At 45.9% G+C, this 6410-nt stretch overlaps 1 pseudogene; it reads left to right on the forward strand.

Moving 5' to 3' along the window:
- The first annotated feature begins 3999 nt into the window (after positions 1-3999).
- LOC136134010 (microspherule protein 1 pseudogene) lies at positions 4000-5396 on the forward strand (annotated as a pseudogene).
- Positions 5397-6410: the final 1014 nt, after the last annotated feature.

The following is a 6410-nucleotide window of genomic DNA, read 5'->3' on the forward strand; positions in this document are numbered from 1 at the left end:
TTGGTTATTGCAAGGTTACTTTCCTTTAGGGAATGACAGGAGTCTATCAGGCAGACTACCTAACTGTTGATCAGGTGATTCCTGGTTGACTGGCTTAAGATTCTATTTATGAGAGCTGTAAATGTAATTCAGTCTTGGTTTGGTGATGTGGGTCTTGGCATAAAGAACTCTATTTTGGGCCTGTTGTCTTTTTTTTTTTTAAAACATTATCTGTAATGGTGAGAATGCCCACTACTCAAACTGGCTTAGAGGGAACGCTGATAAAGGGGTTTGAAACTTCTTCACCCATTTTCTTTGGGTTCTTTCCATCAAGGGTAAAAAGTCCAAAAAAACACTTACTTGCTTCTCTCAATAGGTCTCTGTTAACATCAAGAGAGAGGTGCTCTGAAATGTTTTGCTTTCACTGAGGGGTCTGATGAGTTACAGCTCTTATGATTAGGTTATTGATATTGGAAATATGCATCTTCCCTTACTGGTTATGTAAGATTTTTTTTTTTTTTTTTTTTTTTTTTTTTTTTTTAATGCGTTACGCGGGCCTCTCACTGCTGTGGCCTCTCCCGTTGCGGAGGACAGGCTCCGGACGCGCAGGCCCAGCGGCCATGGCCCACGGGCCCAGCCGCTCCGCGGCATGCGGGATCTTCCCAGACCGGGGCACGAACCCGTGTCCCCCGCATCGGCAGGCGGACTCTCAACCACTGCGCCACCAGGGAAGCCCTGGTTATGTAAGATTTATGTAACTTGAGTTTTTTTTATTTAACAGGGCTGGGAGTCTAAATGTATTGTTAAAAGTCTGTGAATGGCTGAGGTTTTCTTAAATTTTATAGCGTAAATTATTGGTAATGTAGCTCATAAAATCTCAGGAAGATAAGACTCTATGAAAATATAAACTTTATTATTAAAGACTTGAAGTGTTTTTACTGAGCTGTGAATTGTGGTGGTGGGGTGTGTGTGTGTGTGTGTGTGTGTGTGTGTGTGTGTGCTGTTCCCTGGCAGCCGACAAACACAGTGAGGTCATCAGCATGTGCTAAGATCCTGAGAGTGAGACTCATGTCTGTGCTCAGGATCAAGAAGCACCATGTATATAAGAGGGGGAATGTCTTGCTGTGCAACAGACTGGGTGTGGAATGGAAGGAAGTGGAGGGAGCCTGAGATGTAGCAAAGGTTTCCAGATTGGGTGACTGGGATGGTGGGGACAGGAAGAGAAGCAGGTAGGCTCTCAACAGTACAGATGTGTACCTCAAAAGAGGGATCTGTACTCGATATGCAGAATTGGGATTAAGCAGCTTTGAGAGGATGGGATCACCTGTGGGAAGAGATGGACCCGGGGAAAGGGTGTGCCATGAGATTCCCTTCTCTGAGCTGGTTTTAAACAGAGGCAGGTACAGAACGAAAAGGACAAAATGGTACTAGCAAATCCACTGGGGGGGCAACATAACCTACTCGTACTCCAGGGCCTTAGCACATTTTGCACTCATTGTCTAAAAAATTCTTTCCCCATCTAACTCTGTGGGTCGTTGCCTCATCCTTTTCAGAACTTGGCTGAAATGTCACCTTCTCAGTGAAGCCTTCAATGACTGCTCCATTTAAAACTGCAATCTCTCCCATGCTCAGCATTCTCCATCCCCCTGCCTTACATCATTTTTTTTCCTAAAGCACATATCCCCGTATGCCTTACTCTTAAGTTTAACTGAATGGTTTGTTTAATGTTGGTCTCCATCCACTAAAATGACCAGCTTCAGGAGGTCAGGGACTCTTGTTTACTTTGCATCTCTGGAATCACTGAGATTGCCTGGCACATAGTAGGAGCTCCAAAAATACTAGTTGAAAGAACAAGTAGGCTCATAGGGACCTAAAGGCCCAGCTCTCATGTGATCATTAGCCTTGGAAATGCAGGAGGACCCAATTCTGGTGGGAGAGTGAAAAAAAGATTATCTACTAACTTGATAGCAGGAAACTTGAGGCCACATTTTGTGACTAGAAAATGTTTAAAGAAGACAAATAGCAAAGCAATTTGTCTTCCAGAGAGGATAATTCAGAATATTAATGGGGCTGCTGATAAATTCGTTGAGAAAATGAAGGATGCACTCGCAATGTTTGTGCAGCTGGAGATTGATGACAAGACAGCTGGTTTGGAGGGACGTCAGTGTGTCTGAAAAATCAGGCAGGCTGTGATTTGGTTTAGGTGGGCATAATGATCTCTCATGTATACTCAAGGTGGTTATAAGTGGTAGGTCAGTCTTGGTTTCTTAAAGTGCTTTTTAAAAATGATCTCTATAATTCAGAGAAATTAGGATTAGAACAGAGAAATTACCTGAGTTGATAAAATGAAGAGAACGAATATGCTGGATTCACTAGAACTTGAAATTAAGTTGTTGTAGAGAAAATGCAATTTTCAGAATGACATAATTTTTAGAAAATGATTTAAGGATACATTAAAATATATGGAAAACTCAGTTTAATGTGAAATTTTTTATTGAAGAGTTGTAAAATGATGCAACCCAGTTGTGGGTCAGACCTTACAAGTTTCCCTCTTGGATTCTCAGAAGGTCTGGTTGGCTCATGGACTTCCTGGAAGTGTAACTTTGCACACTGGGAAGTCAAGTGGATGTCCAGGACCCCATCTGAGGTGGCCATTGCATGGTCCTAGGAAAAGACTTGTATGTGGTGTGAAGTCCAGGAGGCAACGCTTGATTTAATTCTGTTCAAATGATGAGCTGACCAACATAATCTGTATTTAAAAGCTTATTTTCTAAAGCACCAATGACTGCATACTGTTTGCATACATTCATTTACTTCTTTTTCTGGAAGGAGAGTTTGTATAATTGTACCTTCTCAACAGGAGTAGTACCTGTCTTATCTTTCCATGGGCTGATCATTTTCCATGTTGCTTTCATTTCTGGGTCTTGTCAGTAACACAATTTGGTCAGTGACGCTGACACAGGGCTGCTCCTTTCTTCCCTGGAGATGATCTTCCACTCTTCTCCCCTCCCTATTTTCTAAAAAAGAAATATCTGATTTGTCTAGCTTGGTTAAGGGAATATAAGACCTCTCATCCAGTGGTGGGAGGTAATTCTCCCCAAAGAAATCAAGAATATGAAATAGATAGTGGGGCAATGAAAAAGTAGCCAATATCCAAAAACTGATGGATTAAGAGAGCACTAAAATGTAAGTAAACTGCTATGCCCCTGTATGTGGCCATAGCAGTTTAATTTCTGTGCCTGACATTTAATTTTGGATACTTCTAGCCCCTTGATGTTTTCTTCCATAGTTTATCAGAGTGCTGGTAGACAATTAGTTGACTTTTTTTTTTTGGTGTCTCATGTGATGAGATTATTGGCTCTATAAATCTCCTGTCTGCTAACCTGTATCCTGTAGGTGAATGAAAATAGGATTTGGAGTAAAACTGTTTAGGTAGGAAGTTATTAAACATTATTCTAAAATTACCACTTCCAGTAGTTTTAATGTTGTAGCTTTATTGGCATATTTTCATCATGATACTTCCCAGTGGGAGATCTGTTTTCAGATTGATCCGTATTTAGGAAGAGATGTCCTACCATAAGGTTTTTTGTTGTTGTTGTTAGTTTTGTTGTAATAATGCTGTGTAACAAATAACTCCCCAAATCGCAGTGGCTAGAAACATTTATTTCTCACTCATTGGTCTGAAGATCCAGTGACTCTGATGGGCTCTGCTGTGCTTGGTTGGGCTTAGATGGGATAGACTGTAAGAGGATGGACAAAGGTAGTATGAGGCTGGCGAGCTCCCCAAACGCTCGAGTGCCAAGCATTTGCTGATTCCACCCTGTGCCTGGTTGGGCATTGCCACCTCCCCCTGGGCCAGCACCACCCACGTACCTCTTGGCAGAGGCCACAATTGATTGACTTGCTGTTGAGCTTCCACTCTTTGGCATGGCTGCATTTTGACGGCAGAGGGAGCAGTTATGCCCAGAGCCCGGTGTGTTGGCATCACCAGTCTGACCTGGGCACCAAGTGCTGCATGACATGACACGTGGCACAGGGAGAACTGCCCAGCATGGAAGATTCTCAGGTGCTGCTAGAGTCATCCTTGATGGCATCAGGCCTTCCAGCCACTCAGAGGATGAGGAGTCACTGGCAGGGCAGAAGCGGGCCTCGTCACAGGCTTTGAGCACCATCCCTAAATGGAGAATCTCCTCCAGGTTCATCAAGAGAAAGAAGTTTGATGGTGAGCTGGCGGAGAGCAGCCTGGCTAAGTCCTCTACCCGGGCGAAGGGGGCCAGTGGGGTGGAACCAGGGTGCTGTTTGGGGAGTGAACCCTCCTCCAGTGAGAAGAAGGTGTCTAAAGCCCCCAGCACCCCTGTGCCACCCAGCGCATCCCCAGCCCCTGGACTCACCAAGCATGTGAAGAAGAGCAAACAGCCACTCCAGATGACCAAGGATCTGGGTCGCTGGAAGCCTGCAGATGACCTCCTGCTCATCTATGCCATATTGCAGACCAATGACCTGACATCTGTCTACCTGGTTGTGAAGTTCAGCTGCCGCTTCACCCTGCGGGAAGTCCAGGAGCACTGGTACACCCTGCTCTACGATCCTGTCATCTCCAAGCTGGCCTGCCAGGCCATGAGACAGCTGCACCCAGAGGCCATTGCTGCCACCCAGAGCAAGGCCCTGTTTAGCAAGGCTGAAGAGCAGCTGCTGAGCAAAGTGGGATCGACCAGCCAGCCCACCTTGGAGACCTTCCAGGACCTGCTGCACAGACACCCCGATGCCTTCTACCTGGCCTGTACTGCCAAGGCTCTGCAAGCCCAGTGGCAGCTCATGAAGCCATATTACCTGTTGGAGGACCAGACAGCCGCTGCCCAAGGGGGACCAAGTGCTGAACTTCTCCATCGCAGAGGACTTGATTGATGACAGTAAGCTCAGTGACATATGAGATGAAGTCCTAGAACATGAGCTGACAGTGGTTGACTGACGCCAGAAACAAGAGATTCGGCAGCTGGAACAGGAACTGCATAAGTGGCTGGTGCTAGTAGATAGCATCAAAGGCATGAACTCTCTGGACTTTGACAATCAGACCCTGGCAGTGCTGCGGGGCCACATGGTGCGATGCACTTGAGAAAGATCACCCTAGGCAGAGCAGCTGAGGATAACCAGATTGACGCAGACCTGCCTCTGGAGGGTCCGGCCTGGAAGATCTCCCAGAAGCAAGGTGTCATCGAGCTGAAAAACAACGGTGATTTCTTCATTGCTATTGAGGCCCGGTGGCCCATCTACATCAATGGCCTGTGCTGTGTGGTTCCAAATGGCGCCTTAGCAACAGCTCCATGGTGGAGATTGCCAGCCTGTAATTCATCTTCCCCATCTACAGGGACCTCATTGCCCTTATTCAGGCTGAGGCTGCCAAGATCACGTCACAGTGAGAAGTGGTGGCAGGGTGCATGGGCTCTCTCTGGCCTCAGTTTCCCCTGCCATCCCAGACCCCTGGAGCTTGGAACTCAGGCTCCTGGAAAAACCAGAGGGGGCTGAGGGAGATTCAGCTCCTGGCCCCTTGATCTGAGCCTCTGTGGGAGGGTGGAGCTGGCCCTGGGTAAGCCCCTAGAGGCTGGGACCCTCAGGCTTCCTTAGTGCCAGAGCCCCTCCACTTCTCTGTCTGCAGAGGACCCTACCCTTTACCCCAGATTCCCACCTTTGCCTGGTGTCTCTAGCTGATTAGGTTCAGACTTTTCCTTTATTATTTTTCTTCTGTAAATACAAAGCACTGAGTTCCGAAGTAAAAAAAAACAAAACAAAAGGATACATTGAGAGTGATAATCCATACTCCAGAATATGGTTACATGTAAAACAAACATATAAAATACATATATATTATTCACATATAAAATAAGCAAGATCAGGGCTTCTCTGGTGGCACAGTGGTTGAGAATCTGCCTGCCGATGCAGGAGACGCGGGTTCGTGCCCCGGTCCGGGAAGATCCCGCATGCCGTGGAGCGGCTGGGCCCGTGGGCCATGGCCACCGAGCCTGCGCGTCCGGAGCCTGTGCTCCGCAGCGGGAGAGGCCACAGCAGTGAGAGGCCCGCATACCACAAAAAAAAAAAAAAAAAAAAAAAAAAAAAAAAAAATCAAGATCACATATATAATAAACTGATATTTTGTGGCTCTAATCTACCTTCCAACTTCGTAATGCAATGAACTAAGAAAGTCCCACCAGGTGGGAATTGTCTCACTTCTAGTCTTGTCCAGACCATCACTTTCATTGTCTTGGTTCTGTATGTGGACTGATTAGCACTTGATTCTTAATGACCTTCCATAGTAGTCAGTCTCTGCATTGGCAGGGTTGCCTCCTTATACATTAAGATTCTTATACTCAATGTAGATAATTCTCAATATATCTGTCTATAGTTTAAGGAAATAAAGAGTTTACATCAGCTCTATT

The sequence above is a fragment of the Phocoena phocoena genome, chromosome 14, assembly GCF_963924675.1.
Source record: "Phocoena phocoena chromosome 14, mPhoPho1.1, whole genome shotgun sequence".
NCBI lineage: Eukaryota > Metazoa > Chordata > Mammalia > Artiodactyla > Phocoenidae > Phocoena > Phocoena phocoena.